Raw genomic sequence first — 19,718 nt, 5'->3', positions numbered from 1 at the left:
CCACCCAACAGCATATGGAGTTCCTGGGCCAGGGATCAGAAACAAGCTGTAGTTGTGACTTAAGCCACAGCTGGATCCTTAGTCGACTGTTCCAGGCCAGGGATGGAACCTATGTCCCAGCACTCACAAGATGCCACTGATCCCATTTTGCCACAGTGGGAACTTGCTCTATACTTTTCTATATTACTAAGCACAATGGATAATTGATAGTGTTACAGCGAGGTCCTGTAATAGGAGTCTATTGCATTATCCATTTCGCTGTTCTACATGACTGATTTTGAGATGTTAGTACAATTTTAGACACAAACACAGAAACAACTCTAGGCCCTTCAATTATATATAGATATTTGAACTACATATTAGATAGATAGACAGACAGACAGACACTTGTTCACATTAGGAATGAAAAAAATTGGAAAGCCCAGCAGAGAACATTGAGGAAACCCAGAGATTAGCAACAGAGGGAAGAGTCTACACCATTAGAGCTGGGTATTTAATAGAAGTAGGTGTACCAGATCCATTAATGCAGAATCATCCAAAAGGAGCCAGAGCAGGAATTTTTCATGTGAGAGGAAACCATGGAGGGAGGAAAGTGAGAGCTGGATCAGGTAAGCAAGGTAGCCATCTGTGGCAACAAAGGAAGCCAAAGGAAAGGTAAGAAATATGTTCATTTCTCTCGCCCTTCCAAACTTCTGCGAGGTGGTCTTATTGGACGAAGAATGCTAGAAGTCAGAGAACAGTGGATTCTGGAACATACAGTTACCTAAACAAGAGATCAGAACAAGAGAAGGGCAGGTAATAGATTGGAGCGTACACAAACAGTTCCCTTGCACACCGTGTAATCTATCCTATAGAAGGATCACACAGTCATTAGTAAAACAATTAAATTTGATCCTGATATTATCCTGTCAAAATTTTAATGACTCTGCCTTCTCAAAGCTATTAAATGTTTCACATGTCCTTATCTCTGTGTGTCTCCATTTTGCAAATTATATTCCAGCATCACTCATACACTTGCTTTTGTAATATTTTGCAACCATAATATATGCTGTTTACACCCTCAGGTGGACAGGATTCTCAAGACAAAATAACTTTTCTAACCTGAAGGTGCCTAACAAATAACTCATCCTCTATGTTTGGTTTATAGGTCACCATCGCCACCACATAAAGACACAAAGGCACCTGCTAAATAAAAACCCATCACCTGAGTTGTGATACTGCATGGTCAATTTGTCCTACAATGAGACTGATAATCCTGCTAGACAGCAATGGCCTGTTTCATCTTTGTATCTTCAGCACCTAGGAGTGTATGTGACATGTGGTGGAAACTCAATAAACACAATGTAGAAAGAATGACATATAATTAACCGAAAACTGAATACATTTGGAAGTCCTCACAATATCTCCTCCAAAGCTCATAACTTCTATTTCTCCCACTCCCTGCTGTATGCTCTAATTATCATACAATATGTGAACTCTTGATGGTTGATCTTAAGAGAAAGAAAAAACGTGAAAGGTTATTATCAGGATTCCAATTCAGCGCTGAAAGTTTCCTCTTAAAAGTATGTGAAGTTGTTACATAGCCACCTGAGAACAACTGAGCTTCTGACGACATTAGGTTACATAATGGTAATTCGACGTGGGTGTCATCATGGTAGACTCTATGCTGTATTCCTATAAAAACTAATTCTATCTGGAAAACTGGGTAGCATGTTTTCATGTTTATGTCTTTACTTGGAATTTATGTTAACACACCATGTATAATTCAATTTCTTGTCAAGTATCTCTAAAAAATAATATGCTTAAGCAAATACTAGAAAACAACTGAGATGACATTTAAGTCAATCACCTCATTAGCCACCAATTTTTTACCATAGCATGATATTTTAAAGAAAAATACTCACAGGTTGTTAGATTCAACATCAAATTTAATTGTCTTGGGGTCTTTGCCATCTGATAAAATTTCCCCTCAGGTGACAAGTCAGTGTTTTGCATTGGCAAATATTAAGGAAGATAATGCTCATTATTGGTCTGTGTACATGCTTATAGGTGTTTTTGGGTTTTTTTCTTCTTCTCCTTTCTCCTTTCACCAGACTACGCTTTGTAGGAACATAAATCCTGGTAACATTGAAAGCAAATTCCCCTATGAGAATAAAGACCCCAAGATAAACTTTGAAAACTTTGCAATTAAAATTCAAAAGCCTCATTTTAGGGAATAATTAAAGATATTGCACACTGCTTGCTAATTTTTTTTTTTTTTTGTCTTTTTGCTATTTCTTTGGGCCGCTCCCGCGGCATATGGAGGTTCCCAGACTAGGGGTCTAATCGGAGCTGTAGCCACTGGCCTATGCCAGAGCCACAGCAACGCGGGATCCGAGCTGCATCTGCAACCTACACCACAGCTCACGGCAATGCCAGATCCTTAACCCACTGAGCAAGGGCAGGGACCGAACCCACAACCTCATGGTTCCTAGTTGAATTTGTTAACCACTGCGTCACGACGGGAACTCCGCTAATTGTTTCTACTTGGTTTTCCAGTGTCATCACAAATGGAAATAAAAGTCCATTGAACCTTCTATTCCCTTAATCTACATTATTTGAAAATAGGCTGTCTTAGTCCATTCTGAGTGCTATAACAAAATTTCATAGACCAGGTGGTTTGCAACAGAAATTCATTTCTCTCAGTTCTGGAGGCTGAGGAGTCTAAGACCAGATTCAGTGACTTGTGAAGGCCTGCTTCCTTCCAGACTGCCATGTTTTTTGTGTAACCTTACATGACAGAAGGGGCAAGGGATTTTTTGGGGGGTCTCTTTTATAAAGGCACTAATGCCATTCATGAGGTGTCTACCCTCATGACCTATTATATCCCAAAGGCCCCACCTCCTACTAACATCACCTTGGGGATTAGGATTTCATTATATAAAATTGGAGGGGAACACATTCAACCTACAGAAGAGCCAATTACTTTTCTTCCATATTCCTTTTTTCTCAGATGAGGAAAAGAAGTGTTGAACAGAGTGATAAAAATTGGCAGTCTCTTACTTCAAGTTTACTTTATCTTTTTTTTATATATGATGATTTTTACTTGATTCCATTACAGTTGGTTTACAGGGTTCTGTCAGTTTTCTACTGTGCAGCATGGTGACCCAGTTACACATACATGTATACATTCTTTTTTCTCACATTACTTTATCTTATCTCGTTCTTTCTACTGCTTTCAACATCCAAGATGCCTTAAAAAGTGAAACCGTATATAGGCATAAAAGAATACATTGACTACTTTTTAACGAATGTTGGAATTGTATCTACAAGAATTTGTTAATGAAGGGAGAGGGCAGTTCAATGGCTTCTTTCCTTCCTCCCTCCCTTCCTTCTTTCCTTCTTTCTTTCTTCTCTCTTTTCTCTTTTATTACTGTTATTATTGTTATTATTGTTGTTGTTTTTACATTTTACTTCCAAATCTGAAAGGCATATGTTGGCAAAGCCATTGACAACTTCTCACAGAGGTGGAAGGGAGAATGTAGGAAATGTAATAGAAATGTGTGTGTGTGTGTGTGTGTGCTGTCTTAATCCAGTTTTGAAGTCCTGGCTAGAGGCCAATTGGTCCTTTTCTGGAGCATCAGATTAAGTCAACACCCCCAATAGTCCCTTATTAAATTCTCATAGTCTGGGCCATTATACACTCACCCTAGTCACTCAGAGCCAGACAACAGAAAACCAGGGGCAGCACCTATGTCCCAGAACCTGTTGAACCTATTAAAATTAACCAATCCAAAACTTATTTGCCCTGCCTCACAACATAGAAACCACCGTAAAGGTTCTTGTTCACAATTTCCCTCCCTTCTACTTTCTGACCAATCCCAGTGCTTCCCTTGATCAACTCTGCAGACCACTCTCTGTTGTCTCCAGGAAACTGTGAACACCACAAAACTGCAAAACTCTTTCTGGTTTCTCTCTCATGATCTGTGTCTGGTCTCACCATGCCTCCCCCAAGGTAATAAAGTTAAAACAGGGACCTGGACCTTTTACTTATGCGAAAAGCATTGCTATCACATGGATGAACACATCAAGTTAGTATAACTTGATAAAAGTATTTGAAACATCTAATTCTTTTAATTTCATCATCACCTAGCAATCAGCAATTCACTTCCCTCTTTTTGTTCATTCTCTTGAAGGAATATTTATTCAGTGACTGTCAAATGCCTGGCACACTTTAGAAGGAATAAGACCCACAAGAAAGCAGCCTCCCTGAGGACAGAAAGACTCTATGTAGCATCTTATCTTGTTAATAAAAGAGAACACACAATTTACTCGCAAGTTTTCTGGTCCATGGACAGTAAGGGTTTTCACTGTAAATCCAGAAAGTAGAATTATAGTAAATAGATCCCTTTCGAGTGAGAGCTTACGTGAGAAATGTGCGGTCCTCACAAAAATATTTTCTAAGTGCCATCTACTGATTTTGGAGGAACGTAGGCATAGAGAACAAGAGCGAGAGTGAGAGAGAGAGAAATGAAGAGAAATGAAACAATTTGTACACTAATGGAGCATGAAGTATATGCTGTTTCATATTCTTTGATGAGAAGGATAAAAACTGGAAACATAGCAGCAGGGCTGAATGAGGCATAAACTACATAGTCTTTTGCTAAGGGCTGGGAAGCAATATTTACATTTTCTGAGACCCAAAGTTAAAATTACTTCTACCAAAATAATAGGGTTAGAAAAAACATATTATCTAAAAAGGAACAGAATATATGATGTGTAATTTAAAAACCTATGTATCAGATGTGGAAAAAAAAAAGGAGGAAAAGAAAAGCCAAGTTGTTTAGTTACTCACTATTTTTAGAATGGGGCCACAACTCCTTTACTTTGTGTTGAATGAATGAAATCACCCAGTCCTCATCTTTAGATCAGTAAATCCATCTGGGTCTAAAGGCAAAAAAATGTGATTATGTCTGCAGTTTCTTTTGGTTACCAAATCAAAGTAATAATTAAAACCCTATAGCTTTAAATAGAAATAATAAGGCTTGAAAAATATAGAGCATTATCTCCTGGACTAGCAACAAATAATTCACCTGATTTGTCTTCTATTACGTTTAACTGGTTCTATTGCTTAATAGCCTTAGGGAAAGTGGGGTGGTGGTATAAAGGGAAATAGAAAATGCTGTTTTGGATTCTTTAAACATTTTATAGTTGAAAGTAACATTTCTGGTAGTCAAGGACTAGGTGATTCTGAGTAAGCCTCTCACTCACAAAACTAGGAAAATTTAAAGTTGCTGGAGAAACACCAAGTCAAAAAAGTGAGGGATTAAGAATAGTTTTCACTTCAAAAATTAAGAATTAAATTAGAAGTTGTTTGAAGTTATTGGAGAAGATAACATGAAGTCAAAAAAGTGAGGAATTGAGGAATAGCTTTCAGGTGAGACAAAAAGCTTTAAAGGGCAGAAACTCATTGGGTGTTGTACTTCCACTGAGGCAGTGGATGATTCCACAGATTACATGTTCAGTCTTTGCAGAACCTCACCCTCACCTCCACCCCCCTGCCAAGTTCAAACTCCACTTCCAAGCTCCAATTATTGCCTGTGCTTCTGATCTAACAGCTATAGATCAGTGGTATCAATGACACCTTTTTGGGGGGGGAGGGGGTTGAATTAGCAACTCACAGAAATTAGAAAAGCATTTTACTTAGTAGATTACACTAGGACAAAACTCAGGAACAGCCAAATGAAAGAGCTGTATAGGGAAAGGTGTGGAGAAAGAGCTTGAGGATTCCATGCTCTACGTAGACAACTCACCCCAAATCTCTGCATGTGCATCAACTTGGAAACTCTCTGAAAGTCATCCTTTCAGGTTTTTTTAAAAAGGAGGTTTCCTTGCATAGTCATGATGGATAAATTACTAGCCACTAGCAACTGACTCAACCTCCAGCCTTTCTCCCCTCCCCGGATGTTGGGGGCAGTGGTAAAACTGAAAGGTCCAATCCTCTAATCACATGGATGGGTCTCCTGGACACCAGCCCCTATTCTTAAGTTTACCAATGTGCTTTCCAAAAGTTACATCATTAATGGAACAATAGTCACACTCATCGCTCTCATCACTTAGGAAATTTCAATGGTTCTAGTAGCTCTGTCCATGCTAGAAAGCTGGATAAAAACCAAATATATATTTATTTCATTTATTTGCTTATCTACCTATCTATTGATGTATTTTTCTCTGAGTCTTTTTAAATTTTTAAATTATTTTTGTTTATTTTTTATTAGTGAACTATAGTTGATTTACTACATTTCATCAAGTTCTGTTGTACAACAAAGTGACCCAATCACACACATTTCCCTGTGCTATACAGTAGGATCCCATTGCCCATCCATTCCAAATATAACAGTTTACATCTCTAAAACACCCTAAATGCCCATCTATCCCACTCCTTCCCCTTTCTCCTCCCAATCCCTTGGAACCTCAAGTCTGTTCTTGGCCATGATCTCTTTTTTGTTTTCTTGTTTGTTTGTTATTTTTAGATAGAATCATCTGTTTTATATTTTATATTCCACATATAAGTGATATCATATGGTATTTGTCTTTTTCTTTCTGGCTTACTTCATTTAGTATGACAGTCTCTAGATCCATCCATGTTGATGCAAATGGCATTAGTTTGTCTTTCTTTTATGGCTGAGAAATATTCCATTGTATATACATACCACATCTTCTTAATCCATTCATCTGTTGATGGACATTTAGGTTGTTTCCATGTCTTGGCTATTGTGAATAGTGCTGCTCTGAACATAGGGGTGCATGTATCTTTTTCAATAAAGTTTTGTTGGGATATATGCCCAGCAGTGGAATTGCTGGATCATATGGTAGCTCTATATTTAGCTTCCTGAGCTAGCTCCATACTGTTTTCCATTGTGGTTGCGCCAAATTACATTCCCACCGAGAGTGAAGGAGGGCACCTTTGTCTCCACAGCCTTCTTGGCATTTGTGATTTGTTGACTTGTTAATGATGGCCATTCTGACTCATGTGATTTGGTACCTCACTGTAGTTTTTATTTGCATTTCTCTAATAATTAGAGATACTGAGCATTTTTTCATATGTCCGTTGGCCATCTGTATGTTTTCTTTGGAGAAATGTCTATTCAGGTCTTCTGCCTATTTTTCAATTGGGCTGTTTGTTTTTTTGTTGTTGAGTTGCATGAGTTGTTTGTATATTTTGGAGATTAGGTCCTTGTCTGTTTCATCATTGGCAAAGATTTTCTCCCATTCTGTAGGTTGTCTTTTTGTTCTTTTAAATGGTTTCCTTTGCTATGCAAAAGATTTTGAGTTTGATTATGTCTCATTGGTTTGTGTCTTTATTATTATTATTCTAGGAGGGGAATCAAACAAGATGTTGCTATGATTTATATCAAAGAGCCTTCTGCCGATGTTTTCCTCTAGGAGTTTTATAGCATCTAGCCTGATATTTAGGTCTTTAATCTATTTGAGTTTACTTTTGTATGCGGTGTTAGAGTGTTCTACTATCATTCATTTACATGTAGCTTTCCAGTTTTCCCAGCACCATTTATTGAAGAGGCTATCTTTCTTCCACTGTACGTTCTTTCCTCCTTTGTCATAGATTAATTGCCCATAGGTATTTGGGTTTATATTTGGGCTTTCTATACTGTTCCATGGTCTAAATTTCTGTTTTTATGACAGTCCATATTGTTTTGATGACTGTAGCTTTGTAGTATTGTCTAAAGTCAGGAAGCTTGATTACTCCATTTTCGGTTTTCTTTTTCAATATTCCTTTGGCTATTTGGAGTCTCTTGTGTTTCCATATAAATTTTAAAATATTCTGTTCTAGTTCTGTGAAGAATGTCTTTGGTAATTTGATAAGGATTGCATTGAATTTGTAGATTGCCTTGGGCAGTATAGTCATTTTGATAATATTGATTCTTCCAATCCAAGAGCATGTTATATCTTTCCATCTGTTTGTGTCATCTTTGATTTCTTTCCTTAACATTTTATAGTTTTCAGAGTATAGGTCTTTTGTCTCTTTAGGTAGTTTTATTCCTAGGTATTTTATTTGTTTTGATGTGATTGTAAATGGGATGGTTTCTCTGATTTCTCTTTCTGATCTTTCATTATTAGTATAACGAAATGCAGTTGATTTCTGTGTATTAATTTTATAGGCTGCAACTTTCCCAAATTCATCGATGAGTTCTAACAGTTTTCTGGTGCTGTCTTTAAGGTTTTCTAAGTATAGTATCATAACATCTGCAAACAGTGATAGTTTTACTTCTTTTCCAGTTTGGATTCCTTTTATTTCTTTTTTCTTCTATGATTGCTGTGGCTAGAACTTCCAAAACTATGTAGAATAAGAGTGATTAAAGTGGACATACTTGTCATGTTCCTGATCTTATGGGGAATGTATTCAGTTTTTCACCACTGAGAATGATGTTAGCTGTGGATTTTTCATATGTATGTGAAAAATATATAAAATATACATATATATTTATTATTTTGAGGTAGGTTCCCTCTATCCCCACTCTCTGGAGAGTTTTTAATAAGAAATTGGTGTTGAATTTTGTCAAAAGCCTTTTCTGCATCTATTGAAGTTATCATATGATTTTTATTCTTCAGTTTGTTGATGTGGTGTATCATATTGATAGATTTGTGGATATTTAAGAATCCTTTCATCCCTGGGATAAATCCTACTTGATCATAGTGTGTGATCTTTTTAATACATACTTGGATTCAATTTGCTAGTATGTTGTTGAAGATTTTTGCATCTATGTTCATCAGCAATACTGGTCTGTAATTTTCTTTTTTGTGGTATCTTTGTGTGGATTTGGTATCATGGTGATGGTGGCCTCAAAGAAAGAGTTTGGGAGTGTTCCTTCCTCTGCTATTTTTTGAAAGAGTTTCAGAAGAATAGATGCTAACTCTTCTCTGAGTGTTTGATAGAATTCACCTGTGTAGCCATCAGGTCCTGGACTTTTGGTTTTTGGAAGATTTTTAATCACATATTCCATTTCAGTACTTGTGATTGTACTATTTTATTATTTTTTTAAATTATTATAGTTGATTTACACTGTTCTGTCTGTTTCTACTGTACATCAAAGTGACCCAGCCATAAATCTATACACATTCTCTCATATTATCTTTCATCATGTTCCATTATAAGTGACTGGACATAGTTCTCTGTGCTATGCAGCAGGACCTCATTGTCTATCCATTCCAAATGTAACAGTTTGCATCTATTACCCCAAAGTCCAAGTCCATTCCACTCCTTCTTCGTCCCCCTGCCCCGAAACCTTGGCAACCATAAGTCTGCTATCCATGTCTGTGAGACTATTTCTGTTCTGTAGATATGTTCATCTGTGTCATACTTTAGATTCCACATATAAGTGATATCATATGGTATCTGTATTTTTCTTTCTGACTTCACTTATTTTAGATCACAATGTCACAAGTACCTAAGTTACAAAAGTTCAGATATGTGTCTATGTATTTCTCTATACGTAAGAAGGAAGACAGATATACAGTACATCTAGAAATATTTGCAAGTAAGTATAGCTCTTTCCTTAGGTATGTTCAATGATTATAGCCCTGTTACACTGAAAATTTGTTTGTGGTGATTGTGTCCTCTTAAATGGCAAGAAGAAATCAAGTAGAATTTTGAATATTTTAAATAAATGTGTTTTCATAAAAATATATACTGCATATGTGCCTGTATGCAGTATGTAACCCTTAAGGCTCATCCTTACAATACAGAATGAAGATTCCAATAAAACATTATAGGTCTTCTTTCATGAGAACTATTAAAAGGTGAGTGGCATATAGATAGTCAGAGGAAGGACAGAAAGCTGGAGAGGACAGACAGAATCTGATCAGGCATTAGAGGTGGGGTAGACAAGATTTTTGCCCCTAGTACATCACCCTTCCCTATAATCATGTTCTTTGCTATGTAATTTTGCAATCTCTCCCCCTGAAGCTAGAATGGGCTTTCCTGTTTCACTTTGAGCTTGACAATGTGACATTACTTAGCAAATGACATATTAGCAGACATAACACAAAGAGGAGCTTGGAAAGTGCTTGCCCCCACTGAACTTTGGGACTCTTGAATTCTGTCACTGCCAAGAGTGTTTCCCTAGATTAGCCCTGTCCCATCAATGTGAGCTGCAGAAACAGCATACAAGGACTAGGGATACCAGCTGGGCTCAGGCTCGGTGAGCTTCTCCAGCCAAGTCCAGAAATCCATGACAAGGCATTATGAGCATTTTAAGTGAGATTTTCAGTGGATTTTTAGACAGTGATATTGTGGTATTTGCTTACTGACACAGAAAGTGATTTGGTATTGGTACTATATAATAAGATGTTCTTTTTTGTTGTTTTTGGCTGCACCCATGGCGTATGGAAGTTCCTGGGCTAGGAATTGAACCTGCAACTGCAACTCCAGTTGCAACCTGAACCACACCTTCAGCAACTTTGGCTCCTTAACCCACAGTGCCATAGGGGACCTTCCAAGATGTTCTTATAGATATATCGTAAAACTTCTAAATTGGAGATCTTATTGTGATCTATCAATTTTTTTTGATATGTGTAAGAAGTCATGGAATTAACTGATTTTATAGATGAAGAAACTGAGTCTCAGATAATCCACTGATATCACGACTATTTTGCGACACAGCCAGGGTTCAAAGCCATGCTATCTGACTCTCAGCTTATTGCAATTTCCCATTCCACTATGCCTTTTTCAGAAATATGAAAGGATAGAAATAATAACAGAAGAAGATGTAATGATCATAAATCTATTTATTCCATAACAAATTGCTAGACTATCCCTAAATTTGGAAGTAGACTTACTAACAGAGATTTAAAGATTTTTTATTTTACTCTTTCAACTCCTCATGCCTCTGTTTATGACAAAGGCCCATGAAGAACTGAGTTAGGAAATAAAGATTGGAGAAGAATGGACAGGGGGAGAAAAACCCCACAGTCGCTAGATAATCCATAAACTAAAACAATCAGCACTTAATTGAATGCACATGTGTAGACTGAGCAGTTTCCCTAATAGTGAGGCAGTAGGCAATGATTAATGACTGCAAGAAATCAGCAAACAATTCTTCTTGAGCTCTGAATTGTGTTCTGAATACAAAATCTGTTGGAACAGGTGACATGTTGCCAAGGGTTCTGAGGAGCAGACAGAAGAAATTGCAAATCTGCCAACAATTTATTTCCAAAGACAGAGAGAAATGGTGACGTAGCAGTCACAAAATAAAGCAGAAAGCTTTTTATAATTTTTTTTTTTCTGTCTGAAGAATGGTGAGCCAGACTATGGTTTTATTATCAGAGCTACAGAGAAAGACAAAATGCAATAATTAAGAAATCCAAAGACTGTCATAAAAGACAATATGAAGCAGGAAGTTGAACAATTACTTAAAGTGCTCAAAAAGCTCAGCTCAGAACTTTACCACTCTAAGTGTTTGGAGGAAAGTGAACGGTTATCTCAGGAAGAGGGAAACATTAAATTTTTAGATACAGTTGAATACATAAGGATATGTATTCAGCCATCCATCAAATACATATTTAAGCCCTACAATGCCCCAAATGTAAATTTTGTAAGAGGAGAAACATGAAGATACCATTCACAGTTCCATCCCCATAAACTAGAGCAGAATCTATTGCACAAAATATGCTTTAAAATACCTAATTGAAGAATGAGTAAGAGGATAATGCTACTTTCATGGGTCTTACAAAGGAGTGAGAATGACACTCAGTATTTCTGGATTTTCCTTGCAATTTATAGAATTATAAAATAGAGGTACATATACACAGTAACAATGTAGCATGTGAAACAATTATTCTCATAACTATAACAATACTAATGCCTACCACTTTACCTTCATGAGTCTGATTTAGTTTATCTGGCTGGAGACCTGGCATTGGTATTTGAGAAGTTTAATATGCAGCTATGGTTGAGAAATGCAAATATATAAAGGAAGAACTGACACAGTCTAGAAGTTCTGAGGGAAGAGGAAAGGTTTAACTAGGGCAACTATAGTATGTGTGGAGTGTAACATCCCAGGCATAGGGACACACGTGGACAAAACCCCTGTGGCTAGAAGACATAAGACACTATTAACACAGTCGAAGGGCGGCATGACTTATACATGCAAGAAAGAGGCAGAAGATGAATTTGATGTGGTAGACAGGGGACAGAACACACTCTTTTTAAGTCTATGTCTTTAAAACAGTGAATGGATTTTTATTATTCTTATGATAGAAACAGTAGGAAATTGATGGGAGGAGTTCTGCCTTCCTGAATCATTACTTTGCCATCAGGTTTAAACAAACATGGGAGGGGAGGGTATTTGTGCAGAGGACCATTAGGAGAGCAGTGCAATCTCTACACACATGCTACTGGCACCTAGGACTGGATGGAAGTGAGCAGTTTAGCCTGCTATTAGTTTCAGACAACTAGGTTCTGAGTTTCAGGGTTTAGAGGGTCCTGCTATGGATCCTACTCTTAAGCCTTCTCCATATGCTCTCCCAAGGGAGGTCCACACTTTTGTTCAAAGGCGTGCTAAGGGGTTAGTATTAGTAGTAGAGTGGTGGATAATGCAGTGTGAGCTGAAATGATCACCTATCTATATGCACATTAGCTTCATGAGATGTGGTTTAGAGTTTGCAGTACAGGAGAAGTAGCTTGGGATGGGGGTCAGGTTCAAGCTTGTGTGCATGTATGTTCCAGGTATGACTTTGTCAGAGGCCCTGCATGCATTAGGGGAAGATCTGGCAGTGGGGAGAGGAAAAGGAACAGACAAGTGCACAATGCATGATCTTAAAATTAACAGGGAGAAAGGCCAATAAGACATTATCAGTTTTATCCTTTGAAATAATCATATTTAAAAAAAATTCAGCATTTGTAATTTTTCAAATTCTTGTTCATATTTTTGCAAATTATTGACATAATAGTTCAATGAGTTGATCAAAACAGGTATGGTTTCTTCTATTTATAAATTTAAAAACTGTTTTTAGGAGTTCCCGTCGTGACGCAGTGGTTAATGAATCTGACTAGGAACCATGAGGTTGCAGGTTTGATCCCTGGCCTTGCTCAGTGGGTTAAGGATCCGGCATTGCCATGCGCTGTGGTGTAGGTCTCAGACACAGCTCGAATCCCACGTTGCTGTGGCTCTGGCATAGGCCAGCGGCTGTAGCTCCGATTAGACCCCTAGCCTGGGAACCACCACATGCTGCGAGAGTGGCCCTAGAAAAGGCAAAAAGACAAAAAAAAAAACAAAACAAAAACAAAAACAAAAAAACCCCTGACTTCAATATAGGTAGGGTGTGGCAAATTGTTTTCTGCAAAGTGCAAGATGGTAAATATTTCTGGGTTTGTAAGCTGTATGCTCTTTGTCATCTCTGCCATTGTAGCTACTCATCTCTAACATTGTAGCTCAAAGTAGCCACTGACAATATGTAAATGAATGTGTTTGTGTTTCAATAAAGTTTTATTTATAAAAAGAGGCAGAGGTCAGATTTACCTCATGGAGAGTAATTTGCAGACTCTCGATGAAGACTGTTATTAGGTGGAAGATAATAGACAGCATTTGTGGAACCAGAAGTTAGATCCTTTAGTTCCTGGTTCTGTGCTGGGTGCTTAAATGATAAAGAAACCAAATTCTACTTTGGTGTTGAAGGGACGTAGAAATCATCTCGTCTAAACTCATTCTTCATATGAGAAGACTGAGGTCTAGAACAGCCAAGTGGGCAAGTGAGCTCCCCAGGGTCTCAGAGTGTTTACAGACAAAACTGTAACCAGAATTTGGGGCTCTTTAATTCTGGTCTGTGTTCTTTTCGTTAATCCACCATCAATGTCAATGACTCCATGAACTGCCTATGCCAGCTCTGGACTTTTCTTGTCTTGTTATAATGTCTCCTTAGATGAAGGTGAGCCAGAACCTAAAGAAAAGTATGGAAAAATAGCAACAGATGGAACCAAGCTGGGAAGGACTGTTGCAGTATCTTCCAGATTCCTAACATGATTCATTCTAGCTCTGAAATTCCTAGTTCTGCTAGTCCTTCAATTTTTTTTTAACCAAATAACTTAGAAAATTGCATTTCTATTTCATTTAATGCCTTCATTTTATAGCAACTTAAGGTAGCCTTGCTGTGGAGGTATTTGTTGCAGCTATGGTTGTATGGTTGTGTATGCTCTGATTGAATGTGATATAGAGACAATCATGGAACCTCCTTCCAACTGTAGATCACTTGATCCAAACTCAGAGAAGAGTCACATTCTAAAAAATACAACCAGGAAGGCAGAAATAATTCCAGATTAGCTCAAATGTTTTACTCTATTTCTTGGGCACAAAGCATGGGAACTTTGCAAATTTCACCACTTTCTCCTCATCACTTTCCTCCAATCCACTGCAGCTCTTGTATTTATGTCTCCTCCCTAGCCATCATATTTCTTCTCTTCCTACTTCTCCTCTGCCTCCAAATTCTGCAACTAAGTACCACGAAGAAACAACTAGCAGAATACTTTGCAGAGAATTAGGATGGAAATAAATAGAGTAGGGAAATAAAGGCAGAATATTCTTCATAGAAGAGAGATAAAGGCTAGGATGGCACAGACACAAATAATGTTTGTCCAGACACATTTAAAAAAATTATCCTTTTATGAAAAATACATCAATGTTCATAGTTGTTTTTAATGAATGGACCAGAGGCCTCCTTTTGGAGACAAAGTGTCTGCTGGCTGACATACAGTATTTGATAATAAAACTTAAGCATGTCAGACACAACTGATAGCCTTCTTTGACTCTTGTTAGAGTTGGAAACCAATTCAGAAGGTGTAATTTATTTAGAGTTTAGTAAACCATTCAAAAAAGTTCTGCTGGGAAATCTACAAGAGAAATTAGAAGCATTCTGTCTGATTGAAACCACCGGCGTCCATCTACATAAAACTGACTGACAGACAATAAAATAGGTAATTACCATCAGTACAACATCAAATGGAGGATAAGATTAAAGGATTAGATTACAACAGCTACCTCTGAAGGCAGAATCTGGAATTTAAAATGCATCTGTAGCTAGACAAGTAACTATTTAAGAAGCACTCTTATGGTACTTCAATTTCATTAGGAAATCACATACAACGAAATATCAAGAAAATTTCTTCAAGTTGAAAGTTTGCTTAAGAATAAAATGGAAAAGAAGTAGTAAAACTATGCCTACATAAAAATCTCTATGCAAGTATTTATAGCAACCTTATTAGTAATCACCAGAGATGCCTTTTGAAAGAAAAAGGATAGAACGAACTATGGCACATTCATACAAGAGAATACTATTCAGTAACAAAAAGGAATGAATTATCATGCCATTCAAAGATATGGATGAATCTTAAATGCATAATATCAAGTGAAAGAAGTCTGTCTGAAAAGGCTGCGTACTATATCCTTCCATTTGTATGACAACACTATAGAGATGGTAAACTGATCAATAACTGCCAGGATCAGGAGAAAGACAGGGTTAAACAGGTAACGCACAGGGGTTTTTTTAGGGTGTGTACAGCTACTCAATATGATGTTGCATTGGTTATACATGGTTCCAGGTTTGTAAAATATGTAGAAATTTGTAGCAAAAGAGTGAAACATAATATATGTAAATTAAGGCAAAACATGACTTGGGAGGTTGGGGGAATCCCAGAATGGGGTGTAAATGAGACCAAGAAATCAAACTATACTAGGAATGTAAAAAAATCCACCCCACTGTAGAGGTAGAGGTGGGGTAGAAGATGCAAACTTAAGTAACTTTGGAAGTAAGTGGAATTTGTAAGATTAAAGACAAATGAAACTATGCATAAGCGTTATACTCCAGTTGATAAAGTACCCTTCCCCCAGAGGTGAGGGTTAACCACTCACTTCTAAAGCCACTATCCATGTACACTGGCATTGAACAAATAAGTTAAGGGATGGTGGATAATGGGATTCAGGTTCCAACTGTTGGAATGTGAGGTTACAAAGAAGCAAGAGGAGTAAGCTACAAAGACCCATGAAAACAGTTTGTAGTTGGAGGCATCAGCCTAAACTAATATTTAGTTTAGTATAGTTATAGACGTCATACTTTTCCTTTTTATTTTATTTTATTTTATTTTTTGGCCACTACCATGGCATATGGAAGATTTGGATCCTGGGATTGAATCCACAAAACAGCAGTGACAAAACCAGATCCATACCCTGTTGAGCCACTAGTGAATTCCTACAGACATCCTTACTGGTATATATATATATATATATATATATATATATATATATATATATATATATATGAGTCCGTGAACATACACATTCTCCTGTGCTCTGTCAGCTGAGAGATCCAAGAAGCAACAAGATCCTAGCAACAAGCCTAGTGTATAGAATTTTGTTTCTAAAGCATTTTTCAAAAAAGAGGACCTGAGACTGCTTGGAGAAATGGCTAACTGTAAGACCAGGGTGGCTTCTTAGAGTTCCAGAAAGCAAGTGTAGAACACATACACACATAAGGATGGAAGTACGTCAAAGGGATACAGGAGCCAACTAAAACAGGAAGAGCTACAATAACTTGAAGGAAAAAAAAAGTAGTATTGGATTATAATTCAAAGTACAAAATAAGTATCTGTAAGTCCATACCGCTATAAATAAATGATAGAATACAAAAAAAGAAATGGAAGAGAATTGTCTCCTAGAAGTATTTTAAGTAATGAATGGTGATATTTCATCTTGGGGAAGTAGAATATAATTCCCATTGTACATACTGCCTTCTTTCCAAAAGTACAGTAAGGAAATGGAGGAAAATGGTAACTTTACACAGGATAAACTTGACAAGCACTACAGCAGCCATTCTGATCAACACTAACAACAACGATAAGGCATGTTAATAGTATGTGCTTGATATGATGTGACACTGTACCACTACGAGTTTCCTCTCTAAAATCTAACCTCCAGTTCAATAAATTTTCAGCAGTTCTCCTCAAAACTTTCGAGGTAGCCAAACAATTTTTAAGTCTTGGAAGTCATTGCAGCCAAGAGGAGCCTAAGGAGACCTAACAACTAAATCTAATGCAGTGTCTTAGACAGGATCCTGGGACAGAAAAAGAACATCAGGTTAAAAATTATTGAAGGAGTTTCCATTGTGGAAACAAATTCATTTCCATTGTGGAAACGAATCTGACTACTAACCATGAGGTTTCGATCCCTGGCCTTGCTTAGTGGTTAAGGATCTGGCCTTACCGTGAGCTGTGGTGCAGGTCGCAGACATGGGCTGAATCCCAAGTTGCTGTGGCTATGGTGTAGGCCAGCTGCTGTAGCTCCGATTTGACCCCTAGCCTGGGAACCTCCACGTGCAACAGATGGGGCCATAAAAACAAACAACAACAAAAATCCATTGAAATCTAAAGAAAGTATGGACTTTAATTGACAATAATATATCAATGTTGGTTAATGAATTGTGACAAATATATCATAGAAACATAAAATAATAATGGGAAGCATATGAGGTATACAAAATTATAATGCTCCCAAATTTTCTATAAATTTCAAATTGTTATAAAACAAAAATTTTACTAAAAAGCTGTACTCTGTACTAAAAAGAGTTCAGCTTGGGATCGTTTTTATTTAATAAGCATAACCCAATGCCAGGCACTAACAGAGTAATGCAACAACTAGGCAGACCATAGACTCTATAACATTAGACAATTTGATTTGATGATCTCTCACATCCTCTCAACGTAGACATAAATTTTTACAGTGAAATATATCTTATTTATCTGTATATTCTTGCAGTGTCTAGCACATTAGTCTGTACATATAAATGCTCAAATGGTTTTGGTAAAATTGAAGTAATGTATATTAATGGTTCCACAGAACTAGGTAATGAATATGACCATAAATACTGCAAAAATTCAGGTGTCATTCATTGTAGAAGGATTCTGACCACACAACATGAATTTAGTGGTCAGTAGATATAATTAATATCCACTGCAGACTAAAGAGAGAAGATGATTAAGTTTCAACTGATACTTGAAGTTTGAGTCACAGAATGAGTGGCATCTGAATAAGGCTCTCAAAAAGATATCTTGCAGCTGGACTTAAAATTGCCAAATTCTTGATTGCAGAAATGTGTGTACTGTATGTGTTAAGCGTTCTCAGTAAATGCTTACTTAAATAAAAGTATAATACAGCTTTAACATTCATCCATTTAACAACCATAATTCCTACTATCGGAATTAACTTCAAAGGTGTATAACATATAAGGTCACTGGGAGTCTAACTAAAGCCTTTGTATAATTACAATTGCTGTATGTGATTGGTGTGCAGAATTCACTTTGTTAAAACATCCAACATCATCATCTTAAACCAGTTTTTCTCTTTGTGTTTAATAGTTACAGTGGACATTGTACCTTCTGCTTATAAAGTGTTTTCTAGTTTAGTGCAGTGAATTTTAAGACGCTTTTAAAAGTAGGGAAGTAAAAGATGCACAAAATAAACATTAAAAGGCACACAAAAGTATATTCGAAGAAAACAAGTCTCTTTCCTAAAAGAGAATCCAAGTATTTATTTCTAGATATAATCACTGTGTTTTCTATTCCTATTCCATTTTTTTATCCCTCTCCACAAAGATTATTTTTTAAAATAAATGGAATGTATTCTAACCATACCCCTAGTGATGGATAACTGAGCTTATTTTCAGTCTTATGCTCTTATCAACAATGTGGTGAAAACCTTCCTTTACTTACAAATATGTGTAAATGTACACAATCTATGTATATGCATCTGCAGCATAAATTCAAAAGCGTTTTTCCTCATAAAACATAAATGTGCATTTTTATTTTGGGTAGATACTGCCAAACTGACCTCAAAAGAGATCGCACAGATTTATTGTTCTACCAATAGAGGCTGTTTTCCCATATCCTCACCAAGTCGGTCTATCTTGTCATCTCTGACCATGGTTTAAGAGTAAGATGCACAAGAAACAAATAATGCTTAGTTGAAATTATATGATAGATGTGTGTGTTGGTCTTGGTCCTAGAAGAAGCAGATGCTTTTTTGAACTCGCTTCAATCATCTCTTTCTAAAGCATCATCTTTCCTACCAGGGCCCTGATTAATCTACATATTTATCTATAGTTTTAAAGAAGTATATTTCCTGTGTGTACATCTACAACACTCTATATTTAAACCCTGGTGAGAGAGCTGTCAGTCAGGAGTTGTGGCCTGGGAAGAGAAAGGTATTATCAAAATGCAGCTCAGCCGGAAAGGAGTCTGCATGCACTTTTTTTTCATCATCCAATCTCCATAGGACAAATAACATTGAAAATTAGAAGGGAAGGGAGCCCAGATGATACAGTCTACAGAGGCTAGCTTTCTGAGTCAGAGAAAATTTAGAAAAGGTGAGGGGCAGATCTGGAGAGGCATAGTTAAAAAAATGCAGCAAATGATATATCCACAAACTTGTATATTTAAGTTCTCATTTGGATTCCACCAGGAGTATTAATGATCTACTAGGAGAAGAATACATAGATCCACAGAGATAAGAAGTTTCATGTTGGAATATGGTGGAAGGCAATACATATTGTTAAAAACAGGGTCATAGATTTTTTTGAACTTGCAATTCTACCAGAGATAAACTTTTTTTTTTTGTCTTTTTAGGGCCACACCCGGAGCATATGGAGGTTCCCGGGTTATGGGCTGAATCGGAGCTGAA

The 19,718-nt window shown here is 37.0% G+C and overlaps 1 long non-coding RNA gene across 2 annotated transcripts in view; it reads right to left on the bottom strand.

The window, feature by feature from the left end:
* LOC146402255 (uncharacterized) overlaps positions 1-19,718 on the bottom strand; it is a 912,822-nt gene that overhangs the window by 183,387 nt on the left and 709,717 nt on the right. Inside the window, exon 4 of one of the 2 annotated variants that reach the window (XR_014805845.1) lies at positions 4,835-4,926. The exons of the other annotated variant lie outside the window; for it this stretch is intronic. This is a non-coding gene — a long non-coding RNA (uncharacterized LOC146402255). The remainder of the gene's footprint in view (positions 1-4,834; positions 4,927-19,718) is intronic. 2 annotated transcript variants of the gene reach the window in all.

The sequence above is a fragment of the Sus scrofa genome, chromosome 6 (assembly GCF_054392235.1).
Source record: "Sus scrofa isolate SSC_HxYL_T2T_F1_AM1 chromosome 6, Sscrofa_HxYL_maternal_Yorkshire_Landrace_v2.0, whole genome shotgun sequence".
NCBI lineage: Eukaryota > Metazoa > Chordata > Mammalia > Artiodactyla > Suidae > Sus > Sus scrofa.
Note: the sequence above shows the minus strand (reverse complement) of the source record. Positions and strands in the feature narration are given on the sequence as shown.